At 41.8% G+C, this 22,342-nt stretch overlaps 1 protein-coding gene across 8 annotated transcripts in view; it reads left to right on the top strand.

Annotated features, from left to right (window-relative positions):
• Window positions 1-710: 710 nt before the first annotated feature.
• The window catches only part of ATP2B4 (ATPase plasma membrane Ca2+ transporting 4), a 101,072-nt gene continuing 79,440 nt past the window's right edge, over window positions 711-22,342 (top strand). For 2 of the 8 annotated variants that reach the window (XM_074308882.1, XM_074308872.1), the window contains exons 1-2: window positions 713-1,218; window positions 1,487-1,583. The gene's annotated coding sequence lies outside the window, so the exon portion shown is untranslated. Of the gene's footprint in view, window positions 1,219-1,430; window positions 1,455-1,486; window positions 1,584-2,454; window positions 2,583-22,342 lie in introns of those variants that run through there. The other 6 variants (XM_074308885.1, XM_074308874.1, XM_074308873.1 and 3 more) reach the window with 6 other exon arrangements.

Consider the following 22,342-nt stretch of genomic DNA (forward strand, 5'->3'; position numbering starts at 1 on the left):
CTGTCTTCTGTCAGAGTGTAAATGTTTATGAGTTAACCTGGAAGGTGTATGAATGTATCAGGGAGTGAATATGTGCAATTGTAAAGAAATAGTGAGTGTCTCTGGGAAAGGGTGTAAGGGAAACTGGTTAAAATGATGAGAGCAATTATCTATGTGTGAAAGTGTGTTATGACTAAGTGTGTATGAATACATCTGGGTGTTGAGCAGTTGTGTGGCTATACAACTGTATCAGTCTCTCCCTAGTGAGGATGTGTGCCAGGTGGTACATGATGGGAGGAGGCTATAGATGTGAGTATATATGTACTGAGGAAGAGTGTGGATGTGTGTTCATCCAAGTAACCCCTTCTTCTCTTTCTACAGAGCTAACTAGCTGGTTATAGGCTACACTATGCATGGGGAGTTTTCAGAGCTCACAAGTTTCCAAGTGCAAAGAGTGAAAGAACTGGTAGTAAAGGGACAGAAAGTCCACAACCTTTAGACAGTTTCCTACACACACACACACACACACACATTTTTCTTCTTTCCAGTGCTTGGAGGACTGAACATCTCCCTGCCCCCCCTCCCCATTTCCCTAGTCCCTACTGCCCTTCCTCCTCCCCCAAGCCCCTCCAGGCTAATTACTAGAGGGCGGGGAGGACATCAGAAAGGATATCTCCCCTTTCTTTCCCCTGATTCCCCCTTAAAAAGGTGCCAGGAAGCAGTCAAGGAATCAGACCACCTTAATAGGAGAGTAATCGCTGGGCTGGCAGCCTAGTCCCACCTCTCCTTCTCCTGCTCCTCCTCCTCTCCCTGCTCTGGGAGAGAGTGAGAAAGAGAGAGCCAGAGAGAGATTGGCAGGACTGGCACTAGCTGTTGCCATGACAAGCATTTTCTGAAGAAAGATCTGCCGTGAAGACCGTCCAGAGTTGGGGGGGCCACTAACTTCTCAGGACTAACCCTCTGGAAAGAGTAAGGGCCAACGAAACCCACCCCGATCTCCCCTCCACTCGGTTTCTTCCAGGGCTCCTCAGGACCTTTTCTCTTGGAGGGACAGAGTAGGAGACCCAACCCACTCCCAGACCCAAACCGGGAAGGCAAGCAAGCAAACAAACATCTTTAGCAATTATTACTATATTAGGAGAGCCGGTGGGTGGTCCTCCCCACCCCACCTCTCCACTCTATGGAAAGCCACAGGGAGATTCCCGCTTGCAGAAGTCTGGATTATTGCTAGGACAAGAGGTAGGCTTGTGGAGAATGAATTGACGTGGGCTTTTCAAACTTTGCTGGCTTCTTTTCTCTTCCCATCCTTCTTGACACACCCCGGACTTTCCCTGCTTATCACACCTTGGGAGGGTCAGGGTTTGAAAGATTGTTTTGTTTGGGGTTTGGGGGGGTGTGTGGGGTAATCGTTTGGTTTGCGGTGCAGAGATTTGTCCGAGCTTCTTTTCCCAGGCTCAGTTCGGAGGCTCTGAATGGTTGGTTTGTTTTTCTTATTATTCCCTTTCAGTTTTGGACAGGGCTGGGCCAAAGAGACAGGAGGAGGATCGGGGTGAGGTTGAAGAGCTGGGAGAAGTCTCTGTTCTTGCAGTCCGGTGCTGGTGGGGGTAAGAGGATAAGGGGGAGGGGAGTAAAGCTTTTTGGAAAAAATGCATATATTTCTCTTTCTTCTCCACCCCCCCCCCCCACTTTGGCTCGGGAATGAGACGCAGAATGGAAAACTGTTGCAAAAATATTTTCCGCGTCTGTTCCTTTTCTTGAAAGCCCCAAAGAGAGAGATGGAAAAAAATAACCCGGTGAGAAATCTTCAGCAGGGAGGAGGAGCCTCAGTGGGGACTGGAAAGGGGGTGCGGAGGGAGGTGGGTGGAAGCTGAAGGGGGAGGAGTTAGGGGGTCCAGGGGATTGCAAATTGAATTTCTTTGGCTTTGCCTAGAAACCTCAGCAGTTTTCCCTCTGCTTCTTGCAAAACAGTCTCGGAGCCCTTCAGACTTTCAAGTCTATAATTAGCTGTGGAAAAAGCAGGGAGTTCCCTTGTACCGTTGTATGTGCGTGTGCGTGTGTGTGTGTGCTTGTGCGCGCGCGAGTGTGTGAGACTGTTGTTGAAAACCAACTGTAGGAGTGTATTCGAGGGGTGCAGCCCCACAGATGTGCTCCCAAATGGAAATGTGGAATGTGTGCATATTCCGTGCAAGTTGGAAAGTTTGCGATTTTTCAGGGATAGATGGAGGGTTGATGGAGGATGAAGCTGGCGACTCTTTGTCCCTTCGATTTTGGCTTGCGGGATCTTGGGGAGGGTCCCTGAAGCGAAAGGAAAAGCCTGGGGGGGTGCAGAGTTTTCCATATCAGGCTTTCTCAGGAGCTCAGATTTGAAGTCTTTCACACACACACACACACACACACACACCCTCGACCCCCCCCCCCCCTTCTCACTGTGGAGAACGAATCTTTTTGGTAGCATTCTTTCTGGTTCTTCTCCAAATGAGCTTTTCCAGAGACGCTGATAGGAAGTGAATAGGGCGGGCGATGGTGTAGACCCCTGCAAGGAAGAACTGTGTTCTGGCCACGGCTGATCTGTCTCCCTCCCGCACTTAAGGGCAGGACCTACGGTAACTTCCAGCGGGATGGGGAGGAGTGGGGGCAACTATCAGATGGTGGGATGGGCGGACTTCCGATAGACACAGGCAGGGAATCTAAAATCCCATTCAGTTACGCATCATCTGGTAGATGGAAGAGGGAGTCTCACAGAAACACTGGTTCTCAAGCCCTTCCCAATCCCTGCTCCTGCGCCGATTCTACGCCACTCCGGCCCCCTTCCTCTACCCCTCCTACCACACAAACCAGATCTGTGGAAGGGGAGAAGTCGTGGGCTAGGTTGGGCTGAGGGGTCCGACGTGATGAGGGGCATTTGGACCTAAGACGTTGCTTAAGAAGGGCATTGAGTGTTGAGTGACTGGAAGGAATACGTGGGGGGAGCAGCATGAGAGTGTGCGCTGCCCACCTTGCAGAGGAGACAAAATTCATGTTAGAGCTGTTTTGTGGGGTGTTGTGAGCCCCGGATTTGGGGAAGCTGAAGGAAGGGTGACCATGAAGGTTTGGAGGGTGGGATTGAAAAGGGGAGGAGACTAAACAAGGATGCCGTACCAGAAGAGTCAGAGGTGGGTGGTGGGGCGGGGGAGGGGGTAAGCGAGGTGGGGGAGGGAGGGAGGGAGGCGGTGCCTTCAAGAGAGATGAGCTACTGAGCAAGGTGCAGGTGAGTATGGGCAGGGATGATCTGTCGCCTATTCCAGTAGTTCTCTGCCGCAGGCTTGGGGGAGGGAGACTGGAAAAGTTGCCCCTCCTACTTCTGGTCAAGCTTAGTTTGTGTGAGAAGCAGTCTGGTCCTATGGGGTGTGAGTTAGCTGAGGGCATGAGAGAGAGAGGACACACTAAAATGCCATTGAGGAGAGTCCTTAAGATGGATGAAGGGGGCTGGAATGTGTATAGGAAGGAACATGAGTATCTGATTCACTGGAAGGTGGAAAGAAGAAAAGAATCTTCATATTGTGTTGTCTATAATGAAAAGAGGGTACTGCATTGGGGGATAAGTTTGGGGTTCCAGTTCTTTGCTACACTGTGGCCTTGGACAAATTGATAATTCCCTTTTCTGGCCTCAATTTCTGAATCTGTAAAATTAGGACTAGCTTATCCTAAAAACTTCCCTCTGCCTCAGTGACTATATTTTGAGAAGGAGAGGGTAATTTGTTGTTAGATAACTACCCTGGATTTGATCTCTGTTGGAAGAAGTGGAGGAGTTCTGGAAAAGTGGGAAGGAAGAGTTAGCACAGTTCTGGGCACATTTTGTTGTTCAGTGCTTCAGTCCCATCTAACTCTTTGTGATCCTATTTGGGGTTTTCTTAGCAAAGATACTGGAAAGGTTTGCCATTTCTTTCTCTAGCTCATTTTCCAGATGAGGAAATTGAGGCAAACATGATTAAGGGATTTGCCCTGAGTCACAGACAGCTAGTAAGTATTTGAGGCTGCAGTTGAACTCATCTTCCTGACTCCAGGACTGATACTCTATCCAGTGTTTTACCTGTCATTTCTTGGCACATAGTAAGAGCTTAATAAATGTTCTTTATCTGTGTGTGTTTCTATCTAAAGACAAACTCATCTTCTTTCTGAGAGCAACTGGGGAAACACTGTTTTTCTCACCTATATTCCCCAGTGGTCCCAAATGAAATGTCAGGGCCAAACCCACTAATTCATCCCTCCAGAACTCTGTCATCATCTGAAAAAACGGAGGGATCACAGTTAATCCTGGCAGGAATGACAGTCTTTTCATGTGAGTAATTTGAGAAGAACCATTCAGGACCTACCTGAAAAAAAGAAAGTAAAGAAAAGAAAAAAGAAGGAAGGAAGGAAGGAAGGAAGGAAGGAAGGAAGGAAGGAAGGAAGGAAGGAAGGAAGGAAGGAAGGAAGGAAGGAAGGAAGGAAGGAAGAAAGGAAGGAAGGAAGAAATACTTTTTCTTCCTCCTGTCACAAAAGCCTGAAATTTCACCTGTAGAATCACTGAGGAATTTCTGTCTTTGGTGCCTTTTTTATGACTCTTCCAGAATAGGAAGAAGCATCTGACGGAGAGGCAGGGATATAGGAGAATAGACCTATAAGCCCCAAGCTTGTTTCCAGCTGAATGAAATCCAATCCTTGTCTCTCTGGGAAGAGAAAAAAGAAACTCAGTCCTAGAGTGGTTTGAGGGACAGGAGATAAATTCTTGGATAATAGGTTTATCATGAAAAATTGTTGAGTTCCATGATAAGTGACTGCCTAGTGAGCCAAACTGAAGAAAGAGTAGAGAAGGCCTAGGGATAGTTCAAGTAAGAGGGATGGTAGCGGTTACAAACAGTGCCTTCATAATTAGAATATCATGGAAGGATAGTAGACATCTCTATTATGTCCTGTGAAATAGGTTTGGGGTAGGGTAAGGATGACCTAGAATCTTCCTAGTGCCTATTAACATCAGTCCAAATTCTCTTCATTCTGGGTCCTAAACTGGGGAAGTTGGGAGACAGCAGCCAAGCTGGCAGGTCTGTCCCACTAATAACTTACCCTTTCCTATTGTCTCTGTTTCAACTTTGTCTTTAATCTGAATGCTGGCAAAGAAAGTGCTAGTAGCTGGGGAGTGGAGGTAGAAGAATAGACAATTTCTGGCTGTCTTCCCTTCCTCTATGCCATGAACTCGGCTGGTTTCCTAAATTCTTGGCAACTTGGACTGGCAGAGCTTCATTTATTTCCTTTGCTGTTTCCCATTCCTAACTCTGGTCTCCAGGTTAAATTGCAGGGTGCAAGGTTCTGAGCCCCTAATGAGTGGAAATATAAAAGACAGAGTTAAAAAGTAGAGTTTAGTCATTTTTCAGTCTTGTCTGATTCCTGGTGACCCAATTTGGGGTTTTCTTAACAAAGACACTGCCAATGGTTTGCCAGTTCCTTCTTCAGCTCATTTTACAGACGATAAAATTGAGACAAATAGAATTTAAAAGGATTTGTCCAGGATCACACAGTTAGGAAGTGTCTGAGGCTGGAATTGAACTCAGGATGGAGACTCCTCCTGACTCTAGGCCAAGTACTCTATCCATTGTGTCACTTATTACTTGCAATCAAATCCCACTTCTTCCTTTTTACTACTTGTGTAGTCACAGCAAGTGACTGAAATTTTCTGAGCCTTAATTTCCTTATCTCTAAAATGAGGGGGGTTAGATTAAATCCCTTACAGCTAAACCATACAACCTTATTATGGAGATTAAAACTTAGTGGGGGACACAGGAGCCTGTGCATCCCAGAGTAATTCCTTTTCTGGATGAAGACTTTAAATTCTAGAATGTATCTTCTGCATAATAAAGAAACCCTATGTCTGCCCTTCCTAGCAACACTAAAAGGGTTAATTGTATCTGAGAATAGTGATCTTTGATTTTAGGAGAAAATCAAAACAAAATCTGTTAGGGACAGGACATAAAAAGCTAGATTTTATTTGCCAAGATGTGGGTTTAAAAAGTGAGGCACTAAGCTAGGATCATACTAAATATGGTTATGGGAATAGAGACAAGGAGGTGACTAGAATCAGAATCTTCTAACTAAAAAGATTCATAGAAATCATCTAACGTAATCCCTCCTCTGACATCACCCAGTCACCATTTTCCAGGTGAAGACATTAAAATCCAGAGAGGGGAATCCGTATGCAAAAAGCCAAACATGTAGTTCATAGTAGAATTGATAATAGAATTCAGCTCTTAACCCTCAGTCCAATTCTCCCTCCATTAAATCACATTATCTCTCAGAGATCTCTGAGAAAAGGAGGTGGAATTTTCTCCCTTCCCCTTCCTTGCTGTCTAGAGATAGGACCAAAAGGAGGATGTCTTTGTCCAATTGCTCAACTTGATTCAGGTCAGCACAGCTCTCAGCAGTCAGCTGCTTGTCATGGAACTTTGCAGATTCTGCAGGATATGCTTCTTCTCCCAGAATTTACATCCTGCCCCCCATTCCTCTGCTCTCCTTTTCTCTTGAGCCTCCAGCTTACCCGATAACTTCTAAGCGCAGGTCAGTTTAGCCCACCTCACTATTCAGATCCAGGAAAGCCTTTTAGGTGTTCTAGTCACCCACTCCCTTTGATCTTTGGGACTCTGGACCTATGACCTGAAACTTCTATGCAGGATCAGTCAGTATTAACTACTCTCCCTTCTGTGTTGCTCCTCAATTCCCCTCTGTTCAAGTCAGATTGTTCTCTCATACCCCTTGAAGGTCCAAGACTTTACTGAGCAGGGATCTGGGAGCCTTGCACAGGAGGTTTGGGTCTCTAATTTGGGATAGGAAAGTGATAAACAGAGAAGGAAATAATAGAAATATTCATAGGTCACATTAATCATTTACAAAGTGACTGTCCTAACAATGATTCCCCCCTATCCCAGGTGTTAGACCAGACATTGATATTTCCAGATTACTTCAGGTAACTGAGACTCTAAAAAGCCGGAGGCCATGCAGGGAGGGAAAATCACAGCTAAGGCAAGCAGAAAAATTAGGACCCCCAAGTCCTTTACTTCAAGGCCAGTACTCTATCAGTCATACAATATTAGGACAGAAATACCTTCTGTTTCTTCTGAACCTGAGGCATACTACTAAAGCATATAGAAAAGTTGATGGCAGCCAGTCTGTGGTCCAGTGGCTCAAGTGTTGGAGGAGGTGAATTCAAACCCCTACTCTCAAGTTCAATAGAATGTTAGCTCTTCGAGGGTAGGGACAGCTAACTTTTACCTTTATATACTTAGTGTATATAGTAGGAACTTGATAAGTGCTCTTTGACTGTTTTGTGACTGAGAAAGTTAGACTAGCTAGTTCTTGAGGTCCTTTCCAGCTCTATGTCTGCCTACTGTTTTGAACCTGACCAAACTGGAGTAAAGTCTTCCCACCCTGAAAATGGGATCACAATGGCAGAACAGGCCCATGGGGCTGATGGCCAAAAAAACCTTGATGAGATCTCTGTTGTCCCTTTCCAGCCCTGAGATTGTGGTAGTCTATGAATGTTTCCCATTCAGCTTCCTCTCCCCTTTGTCTCCTTTTTCCTATTTCCCTCCTGTGAACCATTCTTGTTCCACTGACTTATTTCCTCTGCATGTGTTGCAGCAGAAATTGCAGGGACTTCCTCTCTATTTATCTTACTTAGGCCAGCCTGTAGAGTCCTGTTAGCCTGTATGAAGGTCTAATGGAGAAAAGCCCAGCCAGAAAGATCCAATCAGAACAAGAACTGAGAATGTGAAAAAAAAAAAACAAACAGGCAGGGAGCCAGTCTGTTCTGGCCAGCATTGAATTAGCTCTGGGAATCCTGCAGCTCCATTTTATGTTCTGCCACAGTTTGTTATAGGAACAATTGAGGTATCCCCTACACTTATTTCTCTAATTTTTTTCTTTCTGGCCTAGGTCCCCTATCTCTTATCATTTCTTCCTCTAGATTCCAATGTTTAGAACATATACCTAGGAGTGTTTGGAGAACACTGACGGGACTGGATTCAAAAGGACCCCTTTGCCCTGAACTGATTCACCAAAGAGGTTCAGAGTGAATAACAAAGAAAGGGGGTTATAGGTGAGAAGTTTAGGGACTCTAGAGGGTGACCCCTAAACATAAGAAAGATTGTTCAGTTTCAAGATAAACTGTCTTGCTTTATTTTAATAAAATATTTGTAAAGTGCTTTATATGGTACCTGGCACATAGTAAGTAGATGATAAATAATGTTCCTTTCTCATTTCTTCCCTTCTAACTCAGTCTGCTGAGGAGTGCCAAGTAGAGAATTTTTAGACTTCTAAATAGTGGTGGTCAGTTATTAAGTGATTCTTCTTTCTAATAAAAATAATAGCTACCTACATTCACTCTTAGCTTTTCAGGGCTCAAACAGTGACCAAGTGGGGCTTGGTTGGGGCCTATTGTTGGTCAATCAAAGAGACAGAATGATTTAGGGTCTTCCCCTCCAAAACTGATTTTTTTGACTTGGTAAAAGAGGCTATTCTCTGCATCATTTCTTACCTAGCTTTAATCTTGAATGGCTATTGCCTCAAACTGAGAACTGATAAACACGTTAGCTTTCTAAATCTCCCACTATATCCAGGATCCTCTCCAGTCATTGGACCCAGATGGCCATGGAGGAGAAAGTGAACAGGTGATTTTGCATAGCCCTCCCTTCTAAAAGTATAAATGCATACTGTTGGAGAGTACCAAGTAGCCAAATTCCTGTCTCAGAACTGAACATGAATGCCCACAGTGCTGTCTTAACCAACCCTGTGCTGGAAGCTAAAAGCGGTATCCCAGATATTAGCTTGGCAGTGACAGAATACATATAATACCTGCCTGTGACTCAAATCAAATCACCAACCTGTTCTCTCTTGCTCCTGGGAAGTTTCTCTGGTTCAAGCCTTCCTCTGATTGTTCACATCATTGTTAAGTTCCTAGGTCTCTTCCTTTCTCTCTCTTCATTTTTGTCTCTAAAAATACACTGGACCCAACATGACTCAAGACTCTTTTTATTATGAACGTGGTTATTGATCACTTACTCAATTCCCCAAATGTTTTCCAGGGGAGGCTCAACAGAGAGAGCCATGAGAAAGAGAATTAGGTTCCTCTCTAGTCAAGAGGAGAAGACAGAAAGGCTTTTAGAAGTGAAGGTCATCTACCCAGAGAAGCACTGGGAATAGGATTGCTGGGAATGCACTCTTGATTTGTCCTATGATCTTGGACAAGAGTCAACCTCCTTGGACCTCCATCTTACTTCAAACAGAAAAGATTAGGTAGGTAGACTTTTGATTCTCCATTCTGCCCTAATTTCTTTCCTTTCTCTCCTATCCTACTTCACCTCCCATCCTCAATATAGAGGGTTAGTAATTTATATAAATTTCCTCTTCGATTCGATCATTATAAATAATGGTCTTCACAGCAACCCTCTGAGATGGACTTTGGTAGTTACCGATTTTTTATTTATTTTTTACAGATAAAAGGATTGAGGCTCACAGAAATTATAGGAGTTGCTGAAAGCAGAGCCTGATTTTAAATCTCCTAACTCCAAATCCAGTCTCTTATCTGCCTTTTAACCTCAACTTCCTCCTCAAGCCAAAACTCAAAACTTTTAATCCACAGACAGCTGGGAGTACTCATTCCATAGACCCAACTGTCCAGACAGGCGTAGGTTACCAAGCTGACGTCAGTCATTGCCCATCACCTTTGCCCAGTATGATACCAGTCAGGAGAGAAATTACAGCAAGTTCCTTGACAACAAGGAAGAGGTAGGTGCTAGAAAGTTGGCTTGGGAAGGGAAATGTGGCCAGCAATCACTGAGTGTCAGGAAGTAAGGGCTGAATTTGAGTATCCCTGCTCTCACTTGTCAGGGACAATTATTTAAAAATAACAAGATCATAGAATTTAGAGCTAAAGGGGCATTTAATATCATTAGTCCTTTACCTCCATTTTTTCAGATGTGGAAAATGAGACTCAAAGAGAGGAAGATTTGTTCAAGGTCAAAGAAGTAATAAGTAGCAGGGTTTGTTAGCTCATTTCTTCTGACCTTCAGATCATCAGTGTATTACCACAATACCATTTTGCATCTATAACTGCAAGACACTGCACTAGGCACAGTGCAGAGGTGGCTAAAAGACAGGAATGGTGTGGAGGTTAGGGAGACAAATAGATAAAATATGACATTGGGTCACTAATCTTAGAAACCTTACAATTTAAGTAAGCAGAGACAAAAGGCCCTTGTTTAGATAACAAAAACATAAAGCATGTATGAAAACTGCCTAATGAAGTAAACAGCCAGATATTTCACTTCCAGCTTGAGATGGCTCTCTAGAAACCCTTGCACACATTCCAAGGCATTCCCTCTCCATTTCCTGAGTATTTATCTCAGGTAATAAACCCACTGAATGGACTCCCTCTCCCTCATGTTATTTTTGTTTATATTTTTATATGCTAATATACATATTGTTTCTCATGATAGAATGAAATTTCCCTTAACAAATGAGACTGCTCCATTTTTGTCTTCATTATATTCCTGGCAACTAGCACCATGCCTGGAACTGAATTAGTGCTTAATAAATGCTGGTTGATTGACTGGCCCTTGTCACTGTCCTGGTTAGGGATTCCATCCCAAATCTTCTTTGGACTACTCAAAGTAACTCTATTTATTATTGGCTCCCTCAGGAATGGAATAAAGTTCAAATGAGATCTATTTCCCAAGAGTACTTATGTCACCTTGCTGTCCCTAAGTCCTGAGAGTGTTCTGTGTACAGAGCCTCATAGAAGCTGAGAGTGGGAGATTGATGAAGGAATGGACAGGGACTCTGCTTCTGCTCTCAAAGAACTTCAAATCTATTGGGAAAATACATATGACGACATCTCAGCAAATCCATAGCTAAAAGTAGTAATGTTAATAAGCAGGAGATAGACAGGAGGTGGACTTGGATTTGTACCCCAATCTGGACAAATCAAACTCTGTCCCAAACTTTGGGCAAATCAGTGAAATGGGCCAGATCCTTGTATTTGTGCATTCCTACTCGCACTGATTGAGGCATGAGATTCAAAGGAGATCCCAGAATGAAGCTAGAAAAGATTAGTCCAATCTGTATCTGAACTGGAATTTCCCCTAGTAGAATCCCCTTTCCTCTACTACTCTACCTTCCCTATCCCCTCCAATGTAAACTTCTTATGGGCAGGAACTGTTTTGTCTTTTGTCTTTGCATTCCCATAGATCTTTATTAAGCTCATTTGAATTGTCCCACCCTGGTCAGCTCCTTCCTGAAGACTCCCAGTGATGAGGGGGAAAGCAGCGGACAGCTCCAGGTGTTGGAATCCTTCCCTTACATCCTGTCTAAATGTGTGTCTCTTCAATGTCTCTTGCTCCTTAGGAGGCAAGTAGAACAAATCTAATCTATTACTCTCTTTTTTAATATTTCTTTGGATGGTTGAAGACAGCTATCACATTCCCTCCAGGAGCTCTCTTCTCCTAAAGAGACTAACCATTCCCAATTCCTTCAACCCATCCTCAGATAACACAGGCTCTAGTCTTCTCACAAAAGTTCCCTTTCTGTGGGCTAATCTGTCAATATCCTTCATAAAAGCACACATGTGTAGATAATGGGTGCAAAATGTATTATAATTATAAAGTTGCATTTATTAGGGAAACCTGAATCAGGTGGAATTAGTGTGAGAACGCTTTCTGGAGGGGATGAGTGTTGACCAAAAAAAGAAAGGGACAGGGTCAACTGGAAAGAATGAAGAACCCTACCCAGTTGAAGAAATTCTGAATAGATGAGAAAGGCTCTGTCTCCTTACACCTACTGGAAAGCATCCAGCTTCCTTGGGACCAGAACAGGATGGCATCTCCTCCTGCTACACTCCCCTTCCCCCCACACCCATGGTTCCTGTCTTGCTGTCAGCTTGCGGACTGCCCTCTTTTTGCTACCTGGCATTCAGAGACTTTTGGCTGATCTTTTAGTATTTCTTCCCTGTTGTCTTGGCTGTCAAACTGTCTGCTCTCTGAGGGCATAAACAGGACATCCATTAAGATGCCGGTCCAGGCCCAGCTCTCATCAAACCATCAACAAAATTTCTGAACTTGGCCCAGAGAAACCACCTTAGTTTGGTGGAAGTAAGGAATAAGGGCACCCCCAAACACATTTAAGATGAGTTTGGACATGCTGGGAATTGTAGTTTGTCAGAATGAAAACATCTAGAAGGGATTTTCAGTATAGAGTTTATCAAATGCACTGGATCATTCAGTTCAACACCTTCATTTTACAGATGAGGCAGCTGAGATCTGGGATGACAAGGGACTGGCCCTCACATTACTTAGCTAGTTTGTGATAGTATCACAACTGGAGCATGAATTTCCTGCCTTCCCATCCTCCACTCTTTCCATCACATCATACTGCATCATGTCTGAGGCAAGCCTAGTACCTGAGGAAGGGGGGGAGGGGTTAAGTGGCCTCCAAAGGGTCAGCTGAGTAATTCCTCCAGATACTAAGCCACTGGGCAGTGTCCTTTTTCTCAGTCTGGGGCTGGATCTACTCTTTTTACTCTGAAAGTACATGTTGCTCTCACAGGCCACCAGGTCTGGATAGTTATAATCATTATCATTAGCTACTTACCTTACACCACCCTTCAAGATTTAGAAAATGCTTTCCTTACCACAAAGAGATTGAGGAAACACACAGGATTTGGGGTCAGAGGATCCAGGTTTGCACACTAGTGTTGCTTTTATACTTAACTGCTCTGAGACTCCATTTTCTTGGAAATAATAATGCTTGCATTTTCCACCTCACAAGACTGTTAAGAGAATGTTTCAGAAATCCTAAAGTTTTATAGAAGTAGGAACTAATTAGTAATACCTTGAAGCAAGGAAAGCTTTGGGGAACTCCACTTCAGAAAATACTGAGCCATGTAGTGCCAAGCAAAGAACAATACACCTGGAGAATCAGAACTTCCAGGTCTAGCTCTTGTCTATTAGATGTGAGACCAAGTCAGTTTTCCCCATGCCTCATTTTCCTGATCTGTAAAATGGGTTAGTAATATTTTTAAAATCTTAAATTATATCTTCTGATTTTATATCCTCTTCATTGCCAATATTTCCTTTCCTCTTCCCCAACTTGGAGAGCTATCCCCTATAACAGAGCAGTTAAGTGGTATAATCCATAAAGTCCATTGGAGTCAGGAAGACCTGAATTCAAAATCTTCCTTAGCTGGATGACTTTGGCCAAGTCAATTAACTTCTCTGCCACAGGTTACTCATCTGTGAAATAGGGATAATTGTCCTAATCTCTCAGGTGTTGTAAGGATAAAATGAGATAATATTTATAAATGCTTTGTACTATATAAATACTATTGTGTTATATTACATAATTAGATTTTTATTTTATATGATATCATATATTATTATAAGAATATCTAACTTATATTAAGTGAGGTTGAGGTTGTCCTTATTCTCTACTTTCATCAAATGAATTATTTTATTGTTATTGATTTAAATTTTTTACAAATAATGAAAAAAGAGGAAAAATAGTTCATTAAAACTAATACAGCAAGCATAACTGACAATTTATTCAGGGGTCCATACCCATAATCTTCCATCTCTGCCAAGAAGAGGGTGGTTAGTCTTTCTTTGAACTCTGTCATCGATTTCATTTTTTTGTTTTTACTTATAATGTTGTAGTGCTGTATATTGTTTTTCTGGTTCTGCTTATTTTAACTTTGTATCTGCTCATCCAGGTCTTTTAGTGCTTAATTCTTCATATTCACCATTTCTTTCGGTATGGTAATATGTAATAGTAACCTTTCTATTCCCTGTCTCCTCCTGCTTATTGTATAAAGTTCTCTGTAAACCTTAAAGAACTATACACAGAATGTTACTAGCTTAACCATAGCTGGCTAACCACAGCCACAAGTCCCAGTTCCTGACTTTGGGCTGAGCTTGGTCAATGGTGCTGACTAATCTTGAGTGTTAGAATTTACCCTCTGACTTTCCAGAATCTTAAACCCTCTTTTGATCTCCTAATTGCTATATTTTTACAAATCCAAGTGTATTTTTCTGTATAATTTTGTTTACAAGAAGGAAAAAAATCCATAAAACTTCAAATGGATATAAAGAATCATAATGCAGGAAAAAAAACTTCTGATTGCTGTTCCAGCTTATGAAATGTACACTAATTTTAATAGATTTATTAATATAACCTTTTAAAGTTTGCAAAGCATTTACATCCTCTTATTTGATCTTCACAATAAGCCTTCACAATAAATCTTATAGATATTATCCACATAGTACAGCCCAGAAAATTGAAGCCTAATGAATTAAAGTTGTCTAGTGACCTAATAAGCCCTTTTTACTCTAAAATCCTTCAGGGTCTTGCCTAGTATGACAGAAAGAGGACTTCATTGGAATCAGAGAATTGAGGTGCTGCTCTGTTACTCACAACCTATTTCATCTTCATCTGTAAAATGAAAGCTAGGCTAGATAGTCCCTTTCAGTTCTAAGTTCTATCAAGTAGTCATCCAGCATTTATCAAGTACTTACTGCTTACTAGTCATCATACTAAGGATTGGGAATATAAAGATAAAGTAAAACCTCTATGATTCTATGCCTCGGTCCTAGTCTTGTGGCAGATATGTTCTAATCAAGCCCAGAGATTTCTATGTAGAAGCTCCTGTCATCATGGACCTCCTATCCAGAAATCATCGTGATTTAAATCCAGTACAATTTTCTAAATCCCTAAATTTTGTCCTTTGTTAAATCCCTGTTATAGTTAAACCCTTCACCTTGGCTACCTAGTGTGTCTGTTCTTAATCGATTTAATCTTATATATGTTATCTCCTGAGGCAGCTAAATATTGCAATGGATACATTTCTGAGCCTGGAGTCAGAAAGACTTCTCCTTCTGAATGTGATCTCAGAATCTTACTAGCTATGTGATCTTGGACAAGTCATTTAATCCTGTTTGCCTCAGTTTCCTCATCTGTAATATGAACTGGAGAAGGAAATGACCAACCACTGCAGTATCTTTGCCAAGAAAACCCCAAATGGGGTCAAAATTGGACATGACTGTACAACAACATATTGTAGGTGTACTTCTTAGCTGGGCTAAGCCTTTTTAGGCCCATCTCTGTTACCTAAAGGTAACAGCCCAGCTGAAGTCAACATGATAAACCAGAGAAAGGTCTTGATGAAGAGGTGAGTGTTTAGCAGAATGGATAGATGCCAAGCTTAGAATCTGAAGCTCACTTGCCTCTTAACACTTTATAATTAAGTGACTATGGACATTGCATTTAATTTCTCTGAGCTTCAGTTTACTCAGTCATAGAATGGGGATAAGATGCTCATAGTACTTGTATAAAGTTCTGATTCTCAACTGTTTGTTAAGTGCTCAACTAAAGCATTATGTAAATGTCACCTAGTATTATTTTAGGGACCCAGGGAAGGCCAGAAAGAACTAGGTAGCCTCCCACCATCACCACCATGTTCTTCCCTCCTTTGTGAGTGAGGAGTGGCTGAGTAGATCAGACTTGATGGGAGTACCTAGCCCATAGTAGCTGCTTAATAAATGCTTATTGAGTAGAATTGTCCAATGTGCCTGTAATGCTCTTAGTATTGGCAGAAGAGGGAATCACAGAATCTAAGAGTTGGAAAAAGACCCTGAAATTTTGAATGGGAAGAAATCTTCCAGAGCATTCAGTCTATATCAGCCCCCCATCAATATATCAGAAGAAACAGAAGTCCAGAAAGAGGAAGTCAAGCAAACACTTATTAAATGCCTACTTTGGGTGCAGGTAAAGTGCTAGATGATGAGGTTACAACACAGGCAAAAATGAAACAATTCTTACCCTTAAGGAGCTTACATTCACCCAAAGGGGGAAAAAGTGTACATGTATAAAATTATTTGTCTGAAGTTCAATTTGCAGGTCCAGGATTCAAATTCAGATCTCCTAACTCTCAGTTTGCTACCCTTTACTAGGTAAGGCATGAGTAATTTGGGGTTAAATATTGGTATCCCATGGCACTAGCAACCCTAAGTAACAATTAAATATACATTTATTAAGCATTTACACTGAGCTACCACATATATTTATCTCATTTAGTTGCTGCTGTTATCCACAGTTTAACTCCAGCCTGACTTTCAAGAGTTATTTCACATTATTCCTCTTTACACATTCTCCTCCCTACTCTTCATCTAAATGGCCACAGAGGCATCAAATTTATATATTCTAGAATTTGCCCCTCATTTCAAGTCCACCCCCAATTCCTTCCAGTACTACTTCCTCCACGGAGCCCTTCCCTGTTCTCTTGAAAATAAAATGGATTTCTCCCTCAAATTTTCCTAACACTTTGTCTAAATTTCTCTTTTCCCATACCGTGTTCTGCCTTCTACATTGCCCATGTCTGTGTGTATCTGTGTGTATTAAATTTGAATAGTTTTTGAAGACAAAGAGCTACTCTTTTTTCCAATTTAGTCTCCATCTTGTCTCCACTTGGACAAGTGTTTAGCCTTTTTTTCTGTGATTCCACCAGAAGGTGGGGGACAAAAGAAGGGATAGTAGGGGAGAGAAAGGCTAGAAGAAATAGCTTTAGTAGATCAATAAGTTTACTAAAGTTCCATTGCTCTCTTTTTAAGACAGCTTTCCTTCATTGGCCTTAGTAATAGATTTTTCACAATCGGGGTAGAAGTTTTTTTGGGAAGTTCCTGCCCAGTCCCTGTCTCAAAGCCCTTTCTGCTTAAAAACTCTTGGGTTTTTGGTGGAGAAAGGAATTCAGTTCAAGTCAACAAACATTTATGAAACATGTGTGCTGAATTTTGAGGAGATACAGAAAATTCACTTAAAGTTGGGTCTTAGCCTTCTAGAAGTTTACTCTTCTAATGGGAATGAAAACTGACATCTAATTAAAATCGGTAATTACATACTCAATTAGCTCATTTGATGGATGCAAAACAACGAATACATGATAATCCACAATGAGTACTTTAGATAGGAATTTGGCTTTGTCTAATTATTGGGAGAGGTTCTTGGGGCATCACGTTCCAAAAAAGGAGGGAGCCTTTAGAATTGGGCTTTTAGTTGGATGGATATGCTTTCTATTGAAAAGCTGAGGGATGGCCTTTCAGGCTGTGGAGACCTGGGTAGACAAATCCAGTTCAATTCTACAAGCATTTTTTATGCATCTACTTTGAGCCTGATACCGAGGATATAAAGAACATAAATGCAAGTCCCTGATCTCAAAGAGTTTCCATTCTCCTGCAAGGTAAGGAAGTTTTCCTGTCCCTGGGAATGAGTTGAGAGAAATGAAATTTCTTCCTAATGAATAAGGATGCACTGAACCAGGGATATAAGATTCCTGAGTCCGGTTGCAAAACAAACTGGTTCAGACCTCGTTTGGGTTTGGATCCCAGAGGTCTGAAGGCCACCATTGCAGAATCCCAACCCAATGGCCACCCAGTATAGTAGGGGACAATCTCTTAAGAGATAATTGCTGGGATGCTACTTGCCTTTGGGGCTCCGAGCCTTTCTTCATCTCATTCCACAACAACCTGACAGAGTGGAGGCCCGCCTGCCAGGCTCCTCCTCTTCTCCTCCCCCACCCTCACCTTTCTGATGTTTTTCTCATCACATCAGCCAGCGAGCGCCCAACCGTTCAGGATCTATCTTTTCCTGACACCGAGTTATTCCCTCAGTGCCACCTCCCAAGCTCCTGTTACTTGCCGATTTGCTGCTGGAAGATCAGATTTAGCAACAAAAGGAGGAGAGGGAGGAGGAGGAAGGGGGAGCAATTGTGGGGAGGTGGGGAGGATGGAGAAAGGGAGGGAGGAGAGGAGTTACCTCATCACCTTGTTTGCTCATGCCCTGAGCTCCCTCCCTGGAGAACTGATGCTGAGAACACTGCCAGGAAATCTCCTGTTGATGGGGTGAGCTGGGCAGGGTGATGATAAATCATTTCCTTGAAGAAGCTATTGCCCAAGGATGTCATCCTGACTTGATGCCCCTGGACCCAGCTGCTAGCTGCCATTGGAATAAATCAATCTGACTGGAACCAATACCCTTGGATGGTACCCTAAAATAGATACTGGGAAGTAGCATGCTGACCACTTTGCCAATGTGCACGCACATGTATATACATATACACATATACATGTTTGTGTCTGTTTATGGATGCATGTCCTTTCCTGCCTAGAATTTAGACTCATGACAAGAACTGATTTCTTATATTGGGCAGTTAAATGTTTCATTCACCTGGATTCAGGAAGACCTGAGTTCAAGTGTGACTGTGTGTCACTGGCTGTGTGATCCTGGACAAGCCGTTATTTTTTATTTGTCTCATTCCTCAGCTGCAAAATGGGGATAATAGGAGCACTTCCCTCCTAGTGTTGTTGTGACCCTAACATGACATAAATATTTAAGAAGCTGTTTACTGATCTTAAGGTGCTATATAAATATTAGTTATTATTACTAATGTGATTATTCTTTGTCATTTTACAATTGGGTTGAAGCCCAGAGGACACAGGTGAATAGTATGAGATAAGACTAGAAACATTAGGTGGTGCCAGATTATAAAGGAATTTGAAATGTTGGAGGGAGGGGAGTTTCCTGAATACTAATCTAGATCATTTATTTATTCATTCAAAACGAGGCACAAGCTATATTCATTGCTAAGGAGAAAATAGAAGGCAGAAACACAAAGGTTTTTATAATCTAGCTTTGACAATAAGAGTAGGATGTGTTTTCCTGATACTAGGGAACTCTCTGGGCAGCTAAGTGGTGAAGTGGATGAAATACTGGCCCTGGAGTCAGGACTTGAGTTCAAATCCACTCTTACATTTACTAGTTGTTGTGATTCTGGGCAAGTCATTACCTCAGTTTTCTTATCTATAAAAAGGGCTGGAGAAGTGCCTATCTTCTTTGAACTCTTAGATTTTTGACATTACTGACCACCTTCTCAATATGAATATTCTCTCCTTGGATTCTGAAGCACACTGTGTTCTCCTATAATGGAGAGAGTCCTGGGCTTAAAATCATGAAATATATTACTTTGAATATGCTCCATCACATTAGGGAAGTCACTCTCTGAGCCCTAGTCTCCACATGTATAGAATGGGGATAGTAATATCCTATTTTAGAGCATTTAGTTAACAAAACATAATTCCCAGAAACAAATTGGAGTAAACCATGGCTCTTGTGTTCATACAGTACCTCACTCAGTTGTTGCCCGAAATTTATTCCATTTAGCCTGGCTCATTAGTCCTCTCTGAAAATAAAGGATGAACAACAATATTTCATTTAGCTTAAAGCACTATGTGCTATGGTAGAAAGACTAATTTTGGAGTCAGAGGACTTGCTCCTCAAATCTTAACTCCGTACTATTACCCAGGGTCACACAGGTAGCCTTGGACAAGTCATTTATTTTATCTGGGCTTTATGTTAGGCTCCTGCAAAATAAGCAGGTTGGACTTAATGATCTTTTAGGGCTTTGTGAGCTTTTGAGTTACTATTATCATGACTCATCTTCTTCTTCCCAAACCGCCATGTTCTGTCTCCCTTTAATCCTCTGGTCTCTAGGCAGTCTTATTCACTTCCCCAGCTTCAACCACACAAATGACTGCCAAATCTCTCTCACTGAGGTTGACCTTTCTTGTGTTTTATAGACCACATGTCCAATGCATAGAGGTGCCTCCAGGCTCTGGAGCTCAACCACATCCTTATAACTATGAGCATGACTTTCTCCAAAATACTCTTTCTTCTCTAATTTTTCTATTTCAGGGGAACTACCATTCACAGTCTCCCATGTTCAAAACCTTCATGGTATCTTTGAATTTTCCTTCTTCCTCCTTTCTTTTATTCAGTTATCAAGTCCAATTCTCTCAATTCTCATGACCATCAGTCTAATTCAGCTAATCAGTGACACTCCCATGTCTCTCCCCCAGTCTTTCCACATCACTTATAGGACTCCTCCTCATGAAAAGATCTGGTCATTTACTCATCAGCTTAATTTCCATGATGTAATGTGTGCCCATTGGATAAATTTCAAACGAGCATACAAGACCCTCCATATAATCTTCCTTTTTTTTTAGTTTTCTGTGTAGTCTCTGTGCTTCAGTCAAACTGAACTGCTTGCACTGAACTTCTACATATACTTGACTTTTCCTTCTTCCATGCTTTTATCTATGCTGTTTCCTAAGCCTGGGCTGTCTGTCTCCTTTCATCTACTGAATTCCCAGCCATCCTTTAAAATTCAGCTCAAATACCTCTTCCTTCAGTCAGTAATGGATGTTTCTCTCTGTCCCACTTATAGTATTGTACCTATTTGGGTACTTAACATTATTCAATGATGAAAGCTGAAACTATCTTACCAATCTAGCACATTGTAATCTTTGGATAAACCTCTTTCCATCCCTGTGCCTTAGTTTTTCCTTCTGAAACAGAGTGGAGAGGGAACAGGTTAAGTACATTAACTTTTTGGGGAAAAAGTCTTAAAAAATACAAAGTTTTTTTTTTTTTAAACTGTGTGTTGGGGATTATTCAACTGATGAGTGGTTCCTCTTTATTGTTTCCCTCTCTTAAACTTCTCTTTGATTGCAGAGATCTTTGTGAGATTCTTCTGTCCTTATTCTCCTGAGTTTATGACTGTGTTTGTGTCAGGAGTGTTTTATATGTGTTCAGTTTAAAAAAATTTTTTCTCAAAAAGCAGCTAAGAATTGTTCAGGAAGGGGTGGGCAGAGAAAGAGATGGAGAGGCCAAATAACTTCCATCAGCTGTTTGGTAATTAGCAAGGTTGGGGTTAGAGATAAGAAAAAAATTCCTAGGGTAATGGAGGACTCTGGAATATATAGCACCAGCTCAATGCATTCTGGGTGTTTCAGAGTGATGGCCCATCATAGGCATGAGGAGGATGCCCAGGAATGTCAGCTGAGTCAAGGTAAGATCATCATCTACAGAGGGACAACAGAATGTGGCGGGGGGAGGGGTGTCTTGTAATAAATCCAGCCATTTTAGGAATGCAGATAGTTATTCTGTAGCAGTATGAAGGGCTAGGGCATTTGTTTTCAACTTGTTTCTTTTAATGACATACTCATGATGTGTGACCCTAGGGAGATCCTGGGGTCACTCTGTACTCATGCTTTCCCTACTGTCATTTGGACATAATACTTTTAAAAATAGTGAAGGTTTGTGCATTGATTGTGCGATTGATTGTGCAATTGATTATTGATTATGCATTGATTACTTATCCTTCAAAGGCTATGTGATCTAACTAATATGGTTACTTTTTCCATGGCAGCCCATTCAGGTCACCTTAAGGCCTCCATAGAGATTTCACTCAATTTGCCCCTATCATTACCTTGATATCAGTGTGGAATTGATAGTGTGACACGAGAGATACTGGCATAGGACTGCCCAGCAAGGCATGTCCTCATCAGAGAAAGTGCTGTGCTCTATGAGCAAAGTGAACTAGCTCAGAAGAAACACAAGATAATGCAAAATTAGAGAATCCACCCCAAATGTCCATAGGGACTGTTTCTGTCTGCCTGTGGCAGAGCATTCCAAGCTCCTATTGGTCTGATCAGCCACATTAACTTGACTCTAATATAGTGATGTCATTTTGGTCCTCTTTGAGAACAAAGACAAGCAACGATGTAGCCCTCAATCTGTCTGTCTGTTATCTTTTGCTTTCACTACATGACTGAGAATCACATCGTTACCAGTGGGACTTAGTCTATGCATCTCTTTTCTTTGACTGTTTCTACATGACCGATCTACCTCCTTTTGGGGGACAATGTTTCTTGGTTGGTGTCTTCTAAGCTACTTGTCACACCGAAGTAACTTTTGGCAATAAAATGTAGTCAGCTCCCATCCTCTGCATGTCTCCCCATTGTTCTTTGCATCATGAGCACTGTGATTCTTCTGAGATTGTAGAATTTATGATTCATAGCCATATGGCATCCCACCTGCATTTCAACATGGTTTATGCTCACCTTCATTTCAACATGGTTTATCCTTAAACTCTCTTTGTAGAAGAGAGTTGGAGGTATAATAATTTTAATGAGTTTTTTTACATAAAAAAGTAATTTGGATTCATCAAAATCTTTGAACAGTATTTCTAAGACTATTTTAGATTTCTCTTTCCTGTTCAATTTGGAGCCTGGCTCATTGTCCATTTGCAGAACCTGTACAGAATATGTGTAATGATAGGCTAATTTCAGTGCACTTCCCACCAACATATTACAATCAGGACAACTTCCTTACTATTGCTCTCCCAAGACACTCCATCTGTCAAGTCTGAGCATTTTCATTGGTTGTATCCCATACCTGCAATGCCTCTTGACTTCCC

This window comes from Sminthopsis crassicaudata, chromosome 4 (genome assembly GCF_048593235.1).
Source record: "Sminthopsis crassicaudata isolate SCR6 chromosome 4, ASM4859323v1, whole genome shotgun sequence".
NCBI classification, from domain to species: domain Eukaryota; kingdom Metazoa; phylum Chordata; class Mammalia; order Dasyuromorphia; family Dasyuridae; genus Sminthopsis; species Sminthopsis crassicaudata.